Source organism: Vicugna pacos, chromosome 9 (genome assembly GCF_048564905.1).
Source record: "Vicugna pacos chromosome 9, VicPac4, whole genome shotgun sequence".
Classification (NCBI taxonomy): domain Eukaryota; kingdom Metazoa; phylum Chordata; class Mammalia; order Artiodactyla; family Camelidae; genus Vicugna; species Vicugna pacos.
In genome coordinates, this window is record NC_132995.1 from 17,955,176 (window position 1) to 17,978,216 (window position 23,041).

General features: G+C 42.1%; 1 long non-coding RNA gene across 1 annotated transcript in view; it reads left to right on the forward strand.

Moving 5' to 3' along the window:
- Positions 1–23,041, forward strand: part of LOC140698441 (uncharacterized) — a 77,902-nt gene that overhangs the window by 9,189 nt on the left and 45,672 nt on the right. The window contains exon 3 of the long non-coding RNA XR_012076228.1: positions 3,369–3,434. This is a non-coding gene — a long non-coding RNA (uncharacterized lncRNA). The remainder of the gene's footprint in view (positions 1–3,368; positions 3,435–23,041) is intronic.

A 23,041-nucleotide genomic window follows, 5' to 3' on the forward strand; every position in this document is an offset into this window, starting at 1 on the left:
CCAGCCTGAGATGTTACCCTCCCACCACCCCAGTTGAGGCTCTCATATCCAGTGCCCCAGAATCCAGACATGAGGGCTTCTCCCCTGCTCAAGACCTGGGGGCCAGATCTTCCTCCAGTGATCTGGGCTCAAGAGGCTGGGTCTTTGAGGAGGGGCTGGATGGAGGGGTGGGAGGGCTCCTGTGCGTGGGTGCCCTGTTCTCGCTTGCTTCTCTCTGGTCCCACTCACGTTCTGTCCTGAGCCCTTTCATAGGGACACCCTGAACGAGATTGCCAGGTGAAACCCAGGATGTCTGGTTAAATCTGAATTTCAGATAACCAGGCATTTTTTTTTTTTAGTATACATATGTCTCAAATAGTGTACTAACGTACATACTAACAGACTATAGACATCTTAATACTAACAATTATTTTCTTAGTGTATTATTTTAGTATTTAGTATATAGTGAAACTTTTTTAGCATAAGGATGTCTCATGCATATTTATCCTAAAAACATATTTGTTGTTTATCTGAAATTCAAATTTCACCAGCTTCCTGAATTTTTATTTGCTCAACCTGGCGATGCTAACCCCGAGATGCTTGCTGCGTGTTTGAGACACCTGGAGCCTGCTCCTCAATGCGGCTTGGATGGGGAAAGACTCTTAACCCTCTTTGGGTAGCTTACAGCTGTCTGTTTAGAAGCAGGATAGAGGTTAGGCTGAAATTCGATTGCCCTTCCAGAAATGCTTAAATGAGTCCATGTGGAGAATCAAAGCTCCCATTGGGTTTTGGTGAGCTGGGTGGGTCTCTGCTCCATTCAGTCCTATTTCTGTGGGATAAAGGAAGGGGCCTTGCTGAATACCCTCTATAGCTTTTCCCCCCAGCATCCACAGAGATCCTGCAGACATTGAATGTGCTTACGTTGTACCCAGGGAGATCTCTGTCCAGATTTTTGCTGTCTGCTCTGGTTCCCACGGGGTTTGCCAGGCAGTGAAGGGTGGAGCAAGGCCGCCTCGCAGGGCAGCAGAGCAGCAGGTGAGAGACCTTCCTCTGTATTCCCTCCACCTGCCCTGCAGCTGGCATCACAGCCCCACTGACCCCTTTCAGCACAGGCCAAGGTGAAGGGAAAGGGCTGGAAGTTGACACCAGCTTTTTAGCCGTGACCATCTCTAGTTAGTGGGATTGAGGTGGGGGAGGGTGGAGGAACATCTACCTTTATTATTTTGTTCTCCTCTGCAAAAGGCATGCATTATTTTTAGATTTTTTTTTTAAGAATTTTTAGAATTATTTTTAGCACCAGTGATGATCAAGGGGAAATAAAATGTGGCTCTAGAAATGCTTTTGACAAATGGCTAATGAGGAAACCCAAGGCCACTCTCTTGACACTCCAAATACACCTCCAAACTTTTACCCGCTCCTGGTTGAGGGGTGCGGGTGCAATCATGGTATCAAAACCAAATCGTGATGATAAACACACACAGTAGACCCAATTCCTCTTTGCGAGGACCTGAGCTTACTTTATTGGGGTTGGAGGAACTAAAACCTAGAGTTTCGGTGCGGTTCACCCCTCCTAAATGAAATGCCCAGGGAGGCCATGAGTTCATGACCCGCTCCTGTGTGCTCCCCTCTCCCACAGGACTGCTTCTTGGCGAGGGCGTCTTGGTGCCCAACTGGGGACAGGCAGTGCCATGTCCAGTGGGACTCCAACCCAAGGTGTGGCTGCAGGTTACACCACTGTATCAACAAACAGCCCTTTCCCCTTGGGGTCAGAGGGGGAAATGCTCCCTGCCCAGCCAGGTGGTCCAGAATGCAAGTGAGGCCCAGGTCTGAGGCCCCCTGTCTCCTTCAGCATCTGCCCGGTACTGCCAGCTTCTCCCCGGCTGGGAAGGGGAGGCTGTTTTGAGAACACACATCATATTTTTGACGTAGGGCTCCAATCACCAAAAGCAGTGATGGCTACTGCAAATGTATCGATTTGTTTTTTCTCCATAGACCTGTGTGCTGTTTGTAGGTAGAGGGGGGGAAAGCCTGCGAACAGAGTGGAATCTACTTCTTAGAAGCCCGGGTTATCAAACTCATTAATCTACATGTCAAGAGGCTAGGAATGAATAATTGTGTGTAGAATTTATCTGCCAACATGATAGCTACTTTTCAGCTTTCTCCTCAGAGCTCCTCCATTGCACCCCCTGATAATACGCTTTGTCTGGTCTGCTCGAGCCTGCCGGCTGGTGGGGATGCTGCAGGGATGCCTGCCTCAGCCCCTCCGAGGATGCGGACAGGCTCTGACACACGCCACGGCGCTCCTGCTGCTCCCCTGGCCTTGTGGGTGCCCTGTAGTGGCCCTCACAGCCGAGTGATGGCTAATTAGACACAAAAGCCAGGCCCGCCTTGCAGGGGCCTCCTTGTCTGATCCAGTGGAAAGCTATTGCCGGAGCAGGGCTGGGTGGTGGGGTGTTCTCAGCACCGTCACTGGCCTTGGCCCCGTTAGAGCTGAGCGGTTTGGGTAGGGTGGGTGGGCCAGAGGGGCTTCCTAGATCCTGGGGCTAGCAGCAGAGGACAGCAAGGTACTCTTAGTGCTGAGTGGACAGGAGAGGACACGGCTGGCCTTAGGTTTTTTTTTTTATTTTATAATTTTAATTGAATACACTTACGGTTACCAAAGCAGAGGGGGAGGGGAGAGGGACAAATTAGGAGTATGGGATTAACAAACTACTGTACATAAAAGAGGTAAGCAACAAGGATTTACTATATAGCACAGGGAATTATACTCAATATCTTATAAGAACCCACGATGGAATATAATCTGCAAAAAAGCCCCCAAACGAAACATTGGCCGTAAATTTTAAGACAACGTGACTGACGCACCTGAAAGCTGCATGGGGTAATGAGGACGAAGTACCATCCCAGCCAGTGCCCCTGTCCAACAAATGGTAGGGGCTGGGGGTGGAGAGGTGATGGGATACTGCAGAGGTGCAACATGGAGTGTCTTCGCCTCACCCTCTGGGGGGGGGTGTCACTACTTTTCACACTGACCCCCTCACCAGGAGCCCCCCCAACCCCAGGCAGCCTCTGCCTTGTCAGCTGCATTTATGATGTGCTCATAATTAAATGTCCACGAAGCTCACAGCGTGCTGACCACAGAGGGGCCGTAAGCAGTAAGATAAATGAGACCGGGAGGTGCAATATTGCTTCACTTGTGGGCTTTGGCTGATGTTAAAGATTGTCAGTGATAATTATTAATATGTGACCTGGTTGAGTCTTTACCTGAACAATCACAATTTTAATAAAGTGGTAAACTCCGCAGTCGCTGTGTCCACACATCCTACACCTGACACCCTCCCTTTTCACATGTGAATTTTAGAATAGCCCTCCTTTCCTCTGATTCACAGGTGATATAGTTACCCGTTAATGGAAGCTCCGGCGAAATGCAGTTGATGCAAAGTCTGGCAATGACGGTAAGTCCAAGTGTGGCCTCTTCAGTGCCTCCCTCTCCTACAAGAGGGGGCAACAGGCTGGGTGAGCAGGGCTGGGTGAGGGATTGCCAGCAGGAAGTACAGCTGGTTCATTCTGCCCAGTCTGGCTGGGGGACCTTGCTCCCACCTGCCTTTCATGCTTGTGTGTTAGTGTAGCAAACACCATGGGTGCTTCATTCAGACCCCTTGAATTTTTTTTTTTAGCAGCTTCTGTGTGAAGGCCAGGTGCCTTCGGTGCCAAAAAGGCAGTGGATGGTGAATGGGGGAGCTGAAGGCACCAGGCCTGTAAGGAGAGCTGGAATTACCTGAGGGAATTGTCAAGCCAGTGTGGCCCACGGCCAGATTGCCAGTGTAGGAGGAAAAAGGCCCAGCTCTCTGCCTGGAGGAGGCAGGACAAACTTCAGGGCATAATTCATGCTTTAGGAAATGCTCATCTAAATAACTGAGACATTGTTTGAAAAACTAAATTAAATATTCAAAACTAAATAATCATCAACAGATGAATGGATAAAGAAGATATGATATATATTATACACACACACACACAAACACACACAAAATGGAATATTACTCAGCCATAAAAAGTGGAATGTTGCCATTTGTGACAACATGGATGGATCTGCATGTTTTCACTTCTACATGGGATCTAAAAAATAAAACAAATGGGGCAATTATAACAAAATGGAAACAGACTAACAGATACAGACTGGTGGAACCCTGAGGGGACAGAGGTGGGGGGAGGGGCAAGATGGGTGAAGGGGGGTTACGAGGTAAAAACTGTGAGATACAAAGTGGATAAGTTACAAGGATGTATTGTACTGCACAGGCAATCTAGCCAATATTTCACAGTGCCTTTACATGGAGTACAAAAAGCTGTAAAAACATTACAATGTTGGCATTTGAAACTAGTATAACGTTGTAAGTCAAGTATACATCAATTAAAAAGCAAAACAAAATCAAAACACCAAAAACCAAAACCCCCCCAAAAAAAACTTTTGAAGAGAAGTCATATTATGTAAAAATTAATAATGATCCAAATATAAAATCCCAGTTTATTTAGTATGTGTCTAAGGAATAACTAAAGTAGACATGGGGCCTGGGGAGGAGAATAAAAATACGTTAACTGTGATGTGTTAATACAGGAGTTAAAATATAGGGGTTAAATAATACTTTTGAAACACTTAAACACTTTACTAGTTGATTCTGAGCTGGATCACTGTTTATTGAATACAACTACAAACAAAGTAGATTTCTCCCATCAAGGACAGGGCAGAAGAAGAAACACAAAAAAGGAAAAAAAAAAAAAGCAAAAACAGGATTTTTAAGGTATGAGACAAAACAAACCAAAAAAATATGGGAACAGAATATTGGCACCAGAAGAATAGGAATTGATGGTCAAAATGTTAGTTATAACAGAGAAGCTATTTTTATTGATGAAGGGCGCATACTTTACACTGAAGCCCTATCACTTACAAATTTATTCTTCTATTCATTCAGTAAATACTGGGCCAGGGGCTGGTAATTCGATGTGAAACAAGGCAGATGTGATTCCTTTTTCATTGGGCTTACAGCCTAGTACACTGAACTCGTCATGGATCCTAACATGCCAAATAATGTTACAGTGAAATATGGTAAGCACACTGTTAGGAGTACAAGAAGAAATAAGAAGAAATGGAGAGATTCACAGCTGTATTAAAAAACTGTAAGTCCTCTTCTTTGGAATTTGGAGGATTTTGTACCCAATGGTTCTAAGGATTTAGATGATTTCAAATAATAAAATTGTTTTTTAAACTGAGATCTTGCCTAAGATGAGTGATTATATCAGGGTCCATGAAGTTGTCACCAAATACACAGTCTATACTGGCTATAAAATCATGAATACATTCCAGTAATCAAAATGTATACAGATATATTTTACAAAAGGAACAAAAAAGTAGTTAAATCTTAATTACCAATTGTAAAAAATTATTAAAGCCTCTCTGAAATAGCTCAGGTCAAAGAAGAAACCAAAGCTATAAAGAGGGACCAGTTAGGAAATAATGGCAATTAGAAAACCATACATCAAAAGTTAAGATGTTTGGTCAAAGGCATACTCAGAGGGAAACACACTGCCTTAAATATCAACATTTTTACAGAATAAAAATAAGTGAATTAAGCATTCAACTCACAGTGCAGTGGAAAGACAAAAACAAAATAAACTTAGGAAGAGAGTGATAAAGACAAAACATAAGTTAGTGAATCAAAACAGTAGATTGTCAAATCTAAGACTGAGAACTGGAGATAGAATAATTTGTGTAAGTAAAACAGAGCGAGAAAACACATGCAAAACATTAGAAATAAAAAAGAAGAAATATTGATACATTCCAAAAAGTTTTTAAAAAAGGTAGAAAATATAGTATATATTAAGATAGAAAATTTTGTTGCTATGGGTGATTTTCTAGGAAATTTGAAATGACAGATTTTAATTGTAGAATAGTTAAATACCAAAGGAAGAAAGGAAAAGAATGTTAAAACAGATAGTTGTGTAGGAAATCCACTTAAATCTCTTAAGAAATAGGGGATCATCATGCTAATAATTATAGATGGGAAACTTCCCATTTCACCTTTTTTTTTTTTACTGGAAATACCATCAGTTACAATGTGTCAATTTCTCATGTACAGCACAATGTCCCAGTCATGCACATTCATACATGTATTCGTTTTCATATTTTTAAATTAAAGGTTATTACAAGATATTGAACATAGTTCCCTGTGCTATACAGCAGACACTTTTTAAAGTCTATTTTTATATATAGTGGCTAACATTTGTAAATCTCGAATTCCCAAATTTATCCCTTCCCACCCCCTTTCCCCAGTAACCATAAGATTGTTTACTATGTCTGTGAGTCTAGTTCTGTTTTGTAGTTGAGTTCATAGTGTCCTTTTTCTTCTTCTTCTGTTTTTTTTTTTTTAGATTCCACATATGAGTGATATTATTTCACCTTATAAAGCAAGCATAGTCTTATGCCAACCCCCACCCCCGCCAAAAGTAATAAACAAACAAACAAGACCTACAGGTCAACCTCACACCTCACATGTAAACATTAATGTAAAAGTCACAAAAATGAACACTAGATCTATATCTGAACTTTACTGAGGTATAATTGATATACAAAAATTGCACAATTTAATATATACATCTTGATGAGACTGGACGTATGCCTACACCTGTGATACCATCACCACAATCAAGGTACTAAACACGTCCATCACCTCCAAAAATTTCCTTGTGTTCTTCAGTGCGTGTATGTGTGTGTGTGTGTGTTTGGTAGTAAGAACATTTAACATGATATCTATCCTCTTAATATATTTTAAAGTATACAGTACAATATGGTTAACTGTAGGTACTATATTGTACAGCAAATCTCTAGAACTTACTCATCTTGCACAACTGAAACTGTATACCCATTGAACAGTAACTCCCTATTTTCCCTGCCCCCCAGCTCTGGCGACCATCATTATATTTCCTGCTTCTACGAGTTTGATGATTTTAGATACCTCACTGAAGGGGAATCATACAGCGTTTGTCCCCTTGTAACCAGCATATTTCACCTAGCATAATGTCCTCCAGGTTCATACCTGTTGTCATGAATGGCAGGATTTCCCTTTTTTTTTAAAGGCTGAATAATATTCTATTGTATATATAATGCCACATATTCCTTACCCATTCATCTGTTGATGGACATTTGGGTTGTTTCTGTCTCTTGGCTGTTGTGCACAATGCTGCAGTGAACATAGGCTTCCAGTTACCTCTTCGAGGTCTGGATTTCAATTCTTTTGGATATATATTCAGAAGTGGGATTGCTGGATATCATATAGTAGTTCTATTTTTAATTTTTTGAGGAACCTCTGCAGTGTTTTCTATAGTGGCTGCACCAATTTACAATCTCACCAACAGTGTGTGAAAGTTCCTTTTCTCCACATCCTCACCAATACCTGTCTTTTGCTTTTTAAATAATGGCTATCCTGACAAATGTGAGGTGTTACCTTGTTGTGATATTGATCTGCATATCTCTGATGATTAGTGATGTTGAGTATGTATTTATATACCTGGTTGCCATTTGTATATCTTCTTTGATGAAATGGCTATTCAAGTTGGTTGTTGTTGTTTTGCTATTGAATTGTAGGAGATTCTTATATATTTTGGATCTTAACAGAGCAATGATTGGCAAATTTTTTACCCTATTCTGTAAGTTGCCTTTTCATTCTGTTGATTGTTTCCTTCTTGTGCAGGAGCTTTTTAGTTTGATGTAGTTCTGCTTGTGTATTTTTGGTTTTGTTGCTTATGCTTTTGGTATCAAATCCAAGAAATAATTGCCAAGACCAATGTCAAAGAGTTTTTCAGTTTCAGGTGTTACATTTAAGTCTTTCATCCATTTGAAGTTGATTTCTGTGTCTACTGGAAGAAAGGGGTCAAACCTCATTCTTTTGCATCTGAATATATAATTTTCCCAGCACTATGTGTTGAAGAGAAATACTTTTCCCACTCTGTGTTCTTAACACCTTTGTCGAAGATCAGTCAACTGTTGTACAGGTTTATTTCTGGGTTCCTATTCTGTTCCTTTGGTCTATTTATCTGTCTTTATGCCAGTATCATACTGTTTTAATTACTATAGCTTTGTAATGTATTTTGAAATCAAAAGTGTGATGTCTCCAGTATTTATAGGCCAATATCCATGATGAACATAGATGCAAAATTTCTTAACAAAATTCCAGCAAACCTACTTCAACAACACAGGAGAAAGATCACACATGATAAGTGAGATTTATCCCTGGGATGCAGGATGGCTTAACATATGAAAATCAATCAGTAAAGAAGGGTAAAGTTTATATGATCATCTCAATAGACGCAGAAGAAGCATTTGACAAAATTCAGCACCTTTTTACAATAAAAAAGAACACTCAATACATTAGGTGCAGTAGGGATATGCTTCAACATGATAAAGACTGTCTATTACAAGCTCACCACTAACGTCATACTCAATGGTGATAAACTGAAAGCTTTTTTCTGCCTGAGATCAGGAACAGGACAATGATTTATTACCCACTTTTGTCACTTTTATTTGACATAATACTGGAAGTCCTAGCAAGAGCAACTAGGCAAGAAAAGGAAATAAAAGGCATTTGAATGAGAAAAGAAGAAGTAAAATCGTCCCTGTTTGCAGATGACATGATCTTATATATAGAAAACCCTAAAGACACCACAAAAAACTGTTAGAACTAAGAAATAAATCCAGCAAAATTGCAGAATAAAAAACATCAACATCCAAAAATCAGTTGCATTTCTAGACACTAAAAATCTGAAAAGGAAATTAAGGAGGCAATCCCATTTAAAATAGTACCAAAAAGGATAAAATATTTAGAAATAAACTTAACCAAGAAGGTGAAAAACTTAGACATCAAGAACTATAGTAGGGAGGGTGTAGCTCAAGTGGTAGAGTACATGCTTAGCACACACAAGTTCCTGGGTTCAATCCCCAGTACCTCCTCCAAAAATAAATAAATAAGTAAACCTAATTACCTCACCCAAAAAAGTAAACAAAAAAAAAGAAAACTATTAAATAGCGATGAAAGAAATTAAAGCAGACACAAATAAATGGAAAGACATCCTGTGTTCATGGACTGGAAGAATAGACATTGTTTAAATGTCCATACTACCCAGAGTGAGCTACAGATTCAATACAATTGCTATAAAAATTCCAATGTTAATTTTTAGAGAAATAGGAAAACAATTCTAAAATTCACATGGAACCACAAAAGACCCCCCAAAAGCCAAAGTGATCTTCAGAAAAAGGAATACTTGAAAAAAATATATATACCTTGACCAATAAGGCCTTATCCAGTATTGTAAACATGGAGCAAATTAGGAAATAAGTTAAAATTGATCATATTCATAGGCATTGGAGAAAAAGATGTAATCGTATGCCAAAAAGATATTTGAGAAAGTTCACCATCCAGTCCTTTCAAAGGTTATAATTAAAATAGGAATAGAAGAATAATTCATCACACTGGTAGTTCTGAACTAGAGATAGTTGCCAGGGGATATTTAACAATATCTGGATACATTGTTGATTGTCGTGGTTTGGGAGTAGTGTTACTAGTATTTACTGGGCACAGATCAGGGATGCTTTTAAACATCCTACAATGCACAGGACAGTCCTCCCCATCCCCCATAAAAGAATTATCCTGCTCAAAATGTCAATGGTGCCAAGGTTGAGGAATCCTGGTTTGCATGATAAAGGTAGTTTATCTGAAAATGACAGCCTATACCATACTCAAAATAGAAAATTTAAAGGAATTCTTGTTATAATAACAAAGTTTAAGATAGTTACACAATGAATACGATAGTCAAAGTAATAAAAAAAATTGGATCGTTTCACAATGAACATTGCAGTGAAAGTAATGTAAAATTGGGGAGTAAAGATTGGAATGGTCAAATAAAATTACTGCTATTTTATGACAATATTAAAAAACCCTAAGCAACATCTGAAATATTCCAATACCATATAAAGGAGTTCAATAATATGGCCCAATTATAAAACACATACATAGAAATCAATAAATGTCTTATATAAGATAAAAACAGTAATAACAGAGATAAAGGAGAAAGAGAAAATATTCTATTTATATAAATTACATAAAATAGGAAACATCTTTAAAAAGAAAAAAAATTAAGAAGTGAGCCAGACACGTATGAAAGAAATAAATTTTACTGAGTATGTAAAAAGACTTACCTACATTGAGCTTTCCCCAAATTAATTAATTAATTAATTTATTTTTGGGAAGGAAGTAATTAGGTTTACTTATTTATTTTATTTTTAGAGGAGGTACTGGGGATTGAACCCAGGACCTTTTATATGCTATGCATGTGCCCTACCACTTGAGCTATACCATCTCCATCCCCAAATTGACTTATAAATAATTCTATTCTAGAAAAAATTTTAAATTGGATTTTTGGGGAATTTTACAAAATAAATCTAAAGTTAACATGGATGAATGGACATGCTAGAGCAACTGATAATTTATCGATCTAATAAGTTATATAAAGCCACAAAGTACAAAAGTGTGTTAGGCCCCAAAATGATAAGTTAAATGAATGGAGAGAAACAGAGAGTCGAGAAATAAGCCAACCTGCATTAAAATTTTTTATCGTAATTTAGGTGGATTTTATTTAAGTCAGAGGGGACACATTAAAGAGTACACACAGGGATTCATATTGTTAAAAAAATCCACAAAGATGATGTAACAATTGTGTATCTTGTGCCCTTAAAAATGTAGCTTTGGAAAATATGAAACAAAATTAGAAATATAAAGACAAACTAATAAATCAGCAGTCATAAGAGGACAAATTTCACACTTTTAAAAGAAATGAATTATTTTAAGTAGACCAAAATAATGACACATAGAATTTAAATGGCACAGTGAACAACCTGGTCCTGAGAAACTTCTAATGCACATTCTTTTCAAACATACACAAAACACCTACACAAATTGATAAAATATTTGATGACACAGGAAATCGCAGCAAATTCTAAAATGCAGAGATCATACAGGCTTATTCACTGACCAAATGAGAAAATAACAATTCAAGGAGAGAGGAAAGAAATCTCTGTGATCATAAATATAAAAACACTTATAAGATGTCTGGTGTTAATAAGGAAATAAAAGTGCAAGTTACAAACTATTTAGAAATAAGCAATAGAGCATTAAATAGTAAAACCTGTGAGATGTGGCCAAAGCAACAATCAGAGGAAAATTTATGGACATGAATGGATACATTAGAAAAGGAGGGAAATTGAAATCAAATGGACCAAGCATAACATTAAGGATACTAGAGGAAGAACAAAAAAATTAAATCTCCAGAAAGTACAAGAAAGCAATAAGATAAAAACTGACGTTAATAAAACAAACAAGAAAAACAAAGCCATTAGAGTTGATAGATAAAATCTTCTTTCAATGTGATTAAGAAAAAAGAGTGAGTTTAAATGAATAGCGTCACGAATAAGATAAGGGGCTGTCATTACGGATACAGAAATAATTAAATTTTGTGAGATACTTCCTTGGTATTAATAACTTTGAAAAAGTAGATGAAATGCTTGATTTTATTAAAAAAAAACCCCAGATTACCAAAATTAGCTCAGGAAGTCATAGAAAATCTAAATATGCTCATTTCTGTTGATGAAATTAGAAAGCTAGACAAAGGTGTACTCTTCTAGAGAACATCCAGCTGAGATGTTCTTTGCAACGTTGTCAGTGACAAAAGGCTGGAAACAACCAAAATATACATATACAGGATGGAAGGGGTGAACTATAGTAAATCATACTTCTTAGTTTTTAAAAAATAGAGTTGATTTATATGAATTGACCTGGCAAGACAGCCCAGATATATTATTTGGAAAAGGTAGGTTGCAGCATAATATGTATTACAGCACATCAAATCCCCAAACTCTCTTTCTAAGAGCGAATCATGCTGTGTATTTTGCATTGATGTGCAGGTAAGTGTATTGTGAGCCAGCAGGACATTGATTAATGTTCCGGCCAATTCTGAAGCTGGATTCCCTAGGGTTCCAATTCCTATGCTGCCACCTGAGTGTCCCCAGACAGGTTTCTGAGCCCTCGCCCTCTCCAGCTGCTTTGAGCCTCAGTTTCTGCTTTCGTAAAATGATAAAATAGCAGTTGCATCCACTTTGTAGGCTGTTGGGAAGATTATGCAAGTGCCTACATGTAAAGCACTTGCAGACCGCCTGGCACATGGGAAGCACTCGGAAGTTAGTTATTTCTTTTATGGAAAATCTCTGGGTTTCCACATATCAAAATGATGGGGAGAGTTATTCCTGATGAGAGAATGCAATTGGAGATTTAATGAGGATTTGGTCAAAGAGAACTTTTGCTTTGTCTGGATTGTTCAACTTTTACAATAAGGATGTAGTCTCATGTTTCTTTTGGAATTAAGATAAATGGTATTTATTTAAAAAATGAGTGGGGAAAGCAGAAATGATTTTGCGACAACCATTTAATCATTTGGAAAAAATAAAGGTAGAGACTTACCGTAAAGCAAGACAGTAGCAGTTGTTTTAGAGATCAGACTACAGAAATGAAACCAAAACAGAGTAGGAATAAAGATAAATGTTGATTTAATAGTGCAGACAGCCTTCTTAACATGATGTCAAAGGCAAAGAACATAAAGAAAAAACTGACACATTAGATGGCATAAGAATATAACTTGTTTTTCAAATAATATCTCAAATGAAATTAAAGGGCAAATAAGTTGTGAAAATTATTCAAAATATACATATCAAAGGGATAATGCCATTATTTATGAGTAAATTTTACAGATTAAGAAGAAATAGAAAAAGGATCAAATGGAATAAACAGGCAATTACCAAAATTAGAGTTATAAATGGATAATAAATAATGTAAATTACTTAATCTTAGTAGTAATCAAAGATACGCAGATTTGAGCAGTCTTTACTTATTGACTCCCTAAAATTCAGAAACAATATTATCAGTACTGAAAGAAGTTTGATGAAGATGATTTTACTCAGTCTTAACTGAGATATATTTTGCACAAGACAGTTTTGCAATAAGCATTAAATGTCTTGAAAATGCATATATTGTTTGCCTCACTGATTCATTTTCTAGAAGTTCAAGTGGAATAATCACAGATGTGCACACAGATCCCTATATAATAATAATATTCACTGAATGCTATTTAAAGTAGCAAAAAATTGAAAACTTAAATATCCAATAATACATTGTTAAATAAATCATGGTGCATACAAAGTATGTTACTATTATTCAGTCATTAAAAATAATGCTGTTGAAGACTATTTACTGGTATGGAAATGTGTTATGAATGCATGGAAGAACTGTAAAACATCCATACATGTAGAGGCTTAATTTTATAAAAAAGGCTGTATTTGATTACATATACAGTTATCTTTCTCTCTCCATCTCTGTATATCTATGTATATAAGTAAGTAAAACTAGATAGAAATACACTACAGTGTTAAAATTTATTATCTCTGAGCAGTGATGACATTTATCATTCTCTGTGCTTTGTATTCATTTAATTTATTTAAACATCACAAAAGTGCATGAGTAGATTTTTGTAAAAATGAGCATACTGCAGATACAGCTGTCCCCAGACCAACCCCACTCGTCCCCTGTATGTCCCCAACAGGGATTCATTGTTACCAGTGTGTGTCCCTCCAGAACTTTATCTACATATTTATGTACATATTTTCTCTCCAATATTTTGGCAGTTAAAACATTAAAAATTTTTGTTTGTGCTCTGAAAATAATTAGATTTTCTTTTAGTGTCTAGAATTAATTGGGACCTTCTCCCTGTCTTGCAATACATCTTCCAGCAGTCTTTACTTACTGACTCTCAAACATTCAGAAACAATATTATCAGGAAGGATTTGTGCGTGGTAAAGTTTGAGTCATTGAATGATTTAGGCAGTATTTATTTTGCCCCAATGCTTGAGTGATATTTTGGCTGGATATAGAAATGTAAACTGGATACAGTTTTTTTCTCAGAAGTTTTATGATACTGCTCTTTGGTGTTCTAAGTTGCTGAAAAGAAATTAGTTGCCAGTGTGATCCGTGCTCTTTTGCAGGTAACATTTTTTTTCCCCTGGAAGCTTTTAGAGTTCTGTCTTTTATTTGGCTCTCTGATTCCTTTCAGTCTGAAGACTTGATTATTTTTTTTTTTTTGCCTTCTTCTTCTCCCCGTTGTCTTTTAATTCTTATTTTTTATTGAAGTGCAGTCAATTTACAATGTTAGTTTCAGGTGTACAGCAAAGTGATTCAAATATACATATACGTACATATATATATATATATATATATATATATATATATATATATATATATATATATATTCAGTTTCTTCTCCGTTACAGCTCATTACAAGAAATTGAATATAGTTCCCTGTGCTATGAAGTAAATCCTTGCTGTTTATCTATTTTATGTGTAGTAATGTGTATCTGTAAATCCCAAACTCCTGATCTATCCTTTTTCCCCTTCTACTCCCCTGGTAACCACAGTTTGTTTCCTGTGTCCATGAGCTGAAGACTTGATTTTTTTTTTTCTTCAGGAAATTTTTCATATATTATTTCCTTGATTTTTTTCTCCCCTATTTCGTTCTCTCTGCTTCCTCTCTGGAATTGAGTAGATTGTAGGACTTCTGCATCTATCTTCCAATTCTCTCTCTCCATCCCTCCCTTTTTTCCTCCCTCTCTCCCTCCACCACCTCCTTCCTTCCTATCATTTTGTCCTGTGTTTTTCTCTGAGGGGAACAGTATTCCAGGGGACTCCGGCAGGCTAGCGTCTGTCCAGGGTGCTGCCTGACGTACAGGCTGTCGGAAGGAAGTGGTTAGGGGTGACCCACTTGGCTTCTCCTAACGCGGTCCTCAACCAGTGCTCTGCAGGTGCTCCAGGGGTGCCCCTCACCCCACCCCCGCCCCAGCCCCAAGCTCAGCCCACCCCTGGGACCCTTGTATCATTTGTATCAGATCCTGTCCTCTTAAATTTTGAGAAATTCTCATGCCTTCTGATCTACCAAGAATATCCCTCCCTGTATCCAGTGCCATTTAGAAGCATATATATTTTTTTTTCCTAAGTATTTTGAGAGTAGTTTAGCTCTAGATCATCTTCATCTAATCTCTTTGTGATCTATGTTTTTTTTCAAATTTTCTAAAATAAATGTACATTACTTTTATAATCAGTAAAACCATTCATGTGATTAAAACTTTATTTTTTATGGCTGTATATTGGAGACTGTGCTGGGGTCAGTGCTCAGAGGCTTCCATCTGGGGAGATTACAGGGAAGTAAAAATGTGTGCTTTTTGGAGAAGGTCTTCTGGGCAGCGGAAAGCCCCCTTCTAGGGGTGCTCAGCCGGGGCCCCCAGCTGCAGAGCTGGGTTTGGCTGCCACAGGGGCGCCTTCAGCTGTGCAAGGCTGCTCCAAGTTCTCATCTGAGGGGCTGATCCTTCCCCTTCTTCAAATTGCCAGCGTGTGCAAAATGCTAACACTTAGACGCATTTAAGTGACGTATAGATCAGAACAGAATCATAGCTTGATGACATAAATTAAAGTAATTATATTCATTAGCATGATAAAAAATATGCAAACAAATGTTTATTAAATGCAACCATAGATCAACTCCAAAGGCTTTGGCGTTGTTTATGTCCTTGTGCCTCGAGCATTTCGTCAAAGGTGGCCTGTCAGGATGAACTTAATTGACACTAATAGCAGTGGAGGGAGGAGGAGCCGGCCCATAATATTACTTGGCTCTGCAGAGCACGGGAGGTTTGGGGACTTGCCACCAGGCCTCCCTGAGAAAGTCCTGGGGAAGGGACGCACAGGTCACCTGGTATGAATGGACTTGTGGAAGCCCACAGAAAGGTCCGGAGGCCGTTTCTCCAACCAGTGCCTGGTACAACATCTGCCACTAAAAGGGAACCCTTTTCTGCGAGGTTGGACGTGTCTTTCCAGCTGTCAGGGACTCTCTGGCAAGTAAAAAGCGCTTGCCTCTTCTGGAGCCCCCTGAGACGGCAAATAGGCTCCTAATAGGAAGGCTGCCGTACGTTTGTGTTGGGTTCTTGCTGGGGAACCTGGCAGGCTGCTCTGATGAGGCATCTCTTCTTTGCCAGAAAGCATGTGAATCATACCCACAAGCAGTCACAGAAAGCCAAGTTCCTTAGCTGTGATGCTCAGGCCCGTGGGGACACTTGTTTGGGCCTTGAGGGCTGATGTATCACAGGTGTGCTTCTAGGGGAGGCCCCTGCCTGCTGTGTAGACGGCCAGCAGCTATGACCACGGTTTACTATATTCCAGGGTGGTTGCTGGAAGGAGCTGGGTGCAACTGATAAGTCTGTTTGTCCATCCGTCCAGCATGCATTGAGTATCATGCCAGGTGAAGGGTGAGAAACTTCAGATGTGGTGGAGAAGGGGATGTGGTGGAGGAGGAAGCAGGAGAGATGGCCCAGGGCTTTCGATGGGAGCCGGCAGCTGCCCTCTCTCACACAGCTCATTTGCCTCTGCTTTCGCCGAGTTCTAGGCAAACCACGGCCCCAGTCAGGAGGACTTGGCATGGCTCTGATCGTTGACAGGCTGGGCCATCATTTAGTCTCATCCATTCTTTGTGACCCCAGTTTACCTCCTGGACAAAAGGGAGGTCTCCTGGTCCCCGAGTGCCAGCCGGCTTCAGCGATCGGCTTGGCAGCAACAGCAACGCTGAATTCACAGGGGCTGCCAAGGCTTGTCCACCGGCCTTTTAAAGGAAATGAGATGCTAAGAGAGCAGGGCTACTTCTGTCGGGAGCCACACCGGTCCCCGCCTTTCGTGAAAGAAGTAGAAGGTGGAGAGGGCGGGGTTCCTGGGGTCACCGCCGATGCAGAGCAGAGCGAGGATGTCCTGGAGGCTCCGTGGCTGCTGCGCGGGCAGCGGGGAGAGTCTGGGGCACCTCGGGGCCCCTGCAAACCCTCATTCCTCCTTCCCGGAAAAAGGGAGGCTGCGGAATTTATTTCTGTGGGGTGGTTTATGCTGGGAGGGAGAGAACAGATGTTAAGGAAAGAAAGGAAGGCACACCACTTTCGTGTCTGAGCCAACGGTGATCAATTCTGTGTACTTTACTGCCTTGTCCATGTTTGGGGGCTGGATATATCAAGCCATTTCAATCAAAAGTGGTGCCACTCTAGGCTCTAAACAAAGGCCTAGATTTATTTTTTTTTCTGGCAGCACAATCCTCAAAGATTACACTTGCTGCAACATTTTTAGCCACGTCAACATTCCTTAGGAAATACAAATATGGGCATTATTTCATAGAGATGGCACTGGGTAATATAATAAAATGGATTTATTTCATCTTAATTTATTTAAAATGTGCATAGACAGAACTGGGATAAAATCCATGAGATGAAATATCTCGTTTGCATGAATATATTGAAAAATTCCGCCACCTTCTAAGCCAAAAAAAGAGGCGAATTTTTTTTTCATCCTCAGAATAATAAGAAGAATAGGTGCTCTTTTTAAAACAAGAAAATATAACCTTGACAGAAGGAAGTGATTCATGTCGCACGGTCCCTGTGAAGGTGTGAGGGATGAGTGGCGGAGAGGGCTCTGGGTTGAGGAATTGGGAGAGAGATGGGATTGTGGTTTTGCACGAAGGGGCTGGGCTGAGCTGAGGCAAGGAGGGCAGCCAGGGGTGCAGCGCCCGCCCCGCTCTTCCCACCCCTGGACGCCCAGTCTCCGAAACACCTGTTGATGCAGCACGTTGCAGGGCCTGAGGCTGCCGGGGGTACCTCCCGCCTCTGGGACTGCAGCACAGCTTGCTCCTCACTGTGCACCCCCCTAGTGCCTCTGTGTCCAGGATGCACTGTGGATTCTACACTCTCCCATGGGGCCGGATGTCCAAGGGCCTGGGGTGCAGTCTGGCTCCCAGTGTGGCACCTATGTGATCAGGAAACAATTTGCATTCTCTGACCTTTACCTGAGGCAGTAAAATGTAGAGGCTGAGTCAGATGGCTTGGGTTCACATATGACCTCTGTGACCTATGAGCTGTGTGATCTTGGGCAAATTTCTTTACCTCTCTGGGCTCTAGTGTCCTCATTTGCAAAATGAACCTGATAGTGGCATCTACCCCAAATAATGCCATGAAGTTTGCATGAGATGATGATGACAAGTACTTAGAACATGTCTGACTTATAATTAGCATCCGATGAATGTTAGCTACGAAGTTTTCTCAATAGAGTGTGGGTTTTGTGTGTGTGTGTGTGTATGATTTTTGGGGAGAGGTAATTAGGTTTATTTATATAGGTGCTGGGGATTGAACCCAGGGCCTCGTGCATACTAAATGAGTGCTCTACCACTGAGCTATACCATCCCCTCATCAATAGAATGGAATTAATCTTTTAATCTCAAAGGGTAGATCGGTAGCTACCATTATTGTTTGACATTGATCTTATTATGGTTTAATGCTAGTAACTGTTTTCAGTTTATTTCTTCTGTGTCTATAAACTTCTTGAGGGAAGGGATGACAGCTGCTTGCTGAAGGTGTTGGTTATGCCTGTGGGATGGGTTCCTTTAGGGGTTCAGTGCCTGGGCATCTCCAGGGGAGGCCAAGGGGACCACTTCTTCCATCGACCTGGTCTGGCCAGTGGCTGATGGCTGCTTGCTCCTAGGCACCCCGAGCCTGGGATTGCTGCCTTCACCCTCCACCCCTGACCTCCTCTAGCCCTTGAGCTGAACCACTGAGGGGTGGGGACAGCCACCTTCTGATAAATTGCGTGGTGAATTACAAGCCTCAAATCTTCCCCTGGAAGATTTTTGCATTCCTCTTATTCTTATATTGCATTCGAGGCTGGGCGGAAATCTAGGAGCAATATCCTCAGCTTTTGAAAATTAAGTAAATGTCTTCGATATTGGGACCCCTTTGGACCCACAAGCTCACCAAAAGCGTTTGGTAAACGAAAGTCAACGAAGGGAATTCCCACAGTTTAGTGTTTGTTGTGGGAGGGTCCAGGGTGGGATTGTTAGGTAGTTTGATAAGTGGGCGCACCGCAAAGCTAGGTGGGGGAGAGGGAGGACAGTCCGGAAGATGGCGTTGTGCCCACCTCCAGCATAAAGGGACTTTACCTCCTCTGAATGAGTGCCAGCAAGAGATGGGTTAGAACCTGACAGACGCGACTGCGCAGGAGCGGGAAGGACCTAACCGGACATGACCCAGTCCTCACGGTAATATAATTAGCATTGCGGTTTAGGACCCCCCCCCATGGTTTTTTCTGTTTGCGTCATGGGTAAGGACATGTGCAAAAGGGGAGGAGCATGACTGAGCATTCCAGGGGCAAGAGCTGTCAATCAGGAGACCACCTCTAAGCGAGGGTGTAAGAGAAGGGGCAAGGACCGCTGCTTTTGCCTCTCTTGGATCAGCCCTCCTCCCCTTCTTGGAGGAGCACTTTCCCTTTGCTGATAAATCCTTTAAAATCTTTCACTACACAATGCTCCATCTCCCATCTGAAATCTTATCTTTCAGGTATGACAAGAACTCGGGTCTTTTCCCTTCCCCTTTTGGGGTAACAGAATGATTTGGGCTCTAAAGAGTCCGAGGGGTCAGAGGGCTTGTGGCCTGAGGTTTTCCGTGGCACCCACCTCCGCCCTCTGCTTGTGGGCAAAACCCACTGTGCCTGGAGCTGCCGCACACCTGCCTCCTAGGATAGAACCCACACAGGTACCCAAGTCCTGCCTTCAGATGCCAGGACTGGGTGTGAGCACTTCCTGCGCAGGGACCCTCCAACTCCAGCCCCTCATTCAGGGTCAGGGGTGAAGCCAGTGGGGTTCCTGGAGAGCATTCCTTCCCCATCACCCACGGTTTACTTTAACGCTGCTCAGTGGGAGGCAGCAGCTGGTCTTGGAGGCCCTCTCTGGTGAGCGGGAGGCCAGGTCACAGCAGATAAACTAGGATCTGAGCCCAGACTGCAGTTTCCTCTAACACCGTCAAGCTCAATCCTATCAAGTCTTGATCCTGGAGTCCCTGGGGACTGCCTGCCAGTGAGCTGGCTCTTTCTGATCCAAGAGGAAAAGTTCGAGGGCCTGGTCCAGGCTGCTAAGGAATCACAGAGAAAGCTACCACCATCCTTGCCCTCCCTGGAACAAGAAGCAAATCCAGGTGGGAACCGATGGGCTGTCCCTTGACAGGAAGCCGGGGTCACTCTTCACTGGGTAGCAGCCCCGACAAGGCTCACAGTGTCATCCAGGCCAGAGCATCCACAGGGAGGAACTGAGGGCCGATGGAGGGTGTGCCTGCCTGTGGCCTCACAACCCATGAATGGCAGAGACTTCTAGTCTGTGGGGGTGGAACCAGCCCCACCGAGAGCAAAGACAAACGGTGTTTTGTTTTGTTTGTAAAATAATGGAAAAGTTTCCTACAGTTTTAAGAATGATTATGCCATATAATACTTGATCTTAGATCATTCTGTTTCCCCTGGGTCAGGACTTCTGCTTTGAGTGGATGGAGGAACAACCCTCGCTAGAGTGGAGTTGGGCCCCTGTGTGGCTGCCCCACCCCAGACCAAAATCAAACTCAGAAAGAGACAGAAATCGCTTTATTTGGCTGCTCCCTGCCCCCTCAAACCGCCTCTGCCTCTACTGTGTCAGGAAAGGGACCACAGCCAAGAGGCAGAGAAAATAAGAAAAGCTTGAATGTTGACCTTGACACTTCTCAGGGCCTAGGTGGCTTGGGGAAGGTCTCGAGGGTGTTTCTGACAGTGAGTGATGTTCAGTTTTGGCTGGGGTGAACTCAAGCCTACGGGCAGGTGTGCCTCCCTGTGGATCATTTGGTCTTGTCTGGCCCACTTGGGTGAGATTCCAGGCCCTTCCGCTCTTCCAGGAGCACAAGTCTCCAGCTCACTTCCCAGGGGCAGCCCTTGAAGGCTGGGCTTCTTGGCAAAGGTGTGTGGTGAGCAGGAGGGGTGGATGTCGCGGGGTTGGGGGGGGATGCTGGAGCAAGTCGTGGGCCTTCGGGGTCCACGTTGGCTGGGTAAGAACAGCTGAGCCTCCTGAGGATGCCAGGATGGAGGGTCCAGGTGGCCCTGACCTTGGCTGACCCAACACTTCTCATTGTTTCCCAGGTGTGCTGTCAGCTATAGGGCTCAAAGCAGGTGATTGGCTGTCTGGTTCTGTTCGTCAAGTGGACGACAAGGCTCAGAACATCAGCGCCCCTGCCAAGCCTTCTGTTAATAGCTGTGATGATGTTTACTTATTGAGGTGAGACCAGACTGAGGCTCGGGCCGCCGATGTGGGGTGATTTAGGGAACAGCAGGTCCAGCCTCCCAGAGTGACCAGGGTTCCGGATGTGAATTCCAAGCAGGTGCACCTGAGTTGCTGGGAGTGAGCCATAGTTAATGGCAAGCCAGCTGCTTTGACTTCAGGGGCTGGGGTGGGTACCCCCTAAATGTGAGAAATCACGACATTTTCAGTTCTAATCAGAGCAGTCTTGTGTGTGCTGAGCCAGTGCATAGACTGGGTGGCCACTTATTGTCCAAACCAGGGCACTTTTGAGAGTAAAGGGAAGTGTGATAAAATTTTGAGAGTGGACAGGGGATGTATTGACTATTCAACGGGGACTGTCCCTGTTGAATCAGAACATGAGGTTGCCTTGGATAATAGACAGTTCTGACACAGCTCAGTCTTTAATTTGATCACTCCTGCTGCCCGGGTCTCAGGAATTTGGGGATTCTGGTGCCAGCATGAACATGGAGGGCCTGGGAAACGTCTGCGGGTCTGCACAGATTTCATACAGTCTCTGACTGGATCTCCCAATGGCTTGTTCCAGGATCCTGTCATGCTGCCTGTGTCCATGTGGGCAGAAAGGTGAGTTGGGACCGCGTGCTGGGCAATCCTGATTAGCTTCCCTTTGCTGAGACCCCACCCTTGCAGCATGGGGGTTGTGGGGTCAGGCTCCCCTGAGTTTTTATCCTAGCTCTGCCACTTCCTAACTGTGACATGGGTCAAGTTCCTTAACCAACCCGAGCCTCAGTTTTCTCAGCCATTAAATGGGTTTGTAGCAGTGTTGGGGGGATTATTGTGATAATTTTAACTTGTGCACGTGTTTGGCACATGACACTCAATTTTTATTTAGGGTCATATCATGTCTAGAAGAAACTGCTCCATTTTGGTACTTAAAGAGATTATAAACTATTAGTGTTTGTTTTACTTTAATTCAAAAATGTGGGAGTAGTTAAAATACGCATGGTGTATTATATATGTAGTAATGCACAGAGAATACACCAGAAATATGAATAAATTATTCATGTATTGAAGTGCATGGCTAGATTTTTTTACTGATAGGTCTGTGTGATCAGCAAAAATTTGGGTTCCCCCTTCATGATTAGGAAGCTGTTTCATTTCATTCATTCATTCCTTCACTCATTGTTTACTAGCCACCTACCCTGTTCCAAGCACTTGGGATGCACCAGTGAATGAAATACTAAATGATGCAGCATATTGGAAGGCGTCAGTGCTACTTAAAGGGAGCAGGGAGGGGGCGCCTGGGAGCTTGGGTGGGGTGTGGGTGGTGACCTTGGAGCAAAGTCTTCACCTAGGAGGTGAAGGGCTGAGGTCCTTCGCACCCCGGACCTGTCTTGTTTCGCTTCCCACATTCAAATCTGCGTTCCCCTCACTGTCGACATCTCTTGAACTTCTGTAAGTCAGAGCAGATGTTCATCAGCGTGTCAGTACCCCTAGACTACCAACCTGTGCTCGCAGCATGGAAGCAGACTCTAACTAATTAACGTGAGGTCTTCGTCTAGTTAAAAAGCAAGCAAACAACAACAACAAAACGAAAGCGAGAACAACCACAAAACCCTGTGATCAGGTTTTCTGAGCATTGGATTTGGACAAGGAGCAGGACGGTGCGCGTTGCTGATGGATGCCGGGTCCTGTTTTTGGAGCCCGGTGGCGTGCGGAGTGGCATCGACCCTCATGATGAGGCGGCTTGTTGGCAAAAAGAGGGGAGCGTTGAGCTGAGTTTGTGTGAGCATTTTTG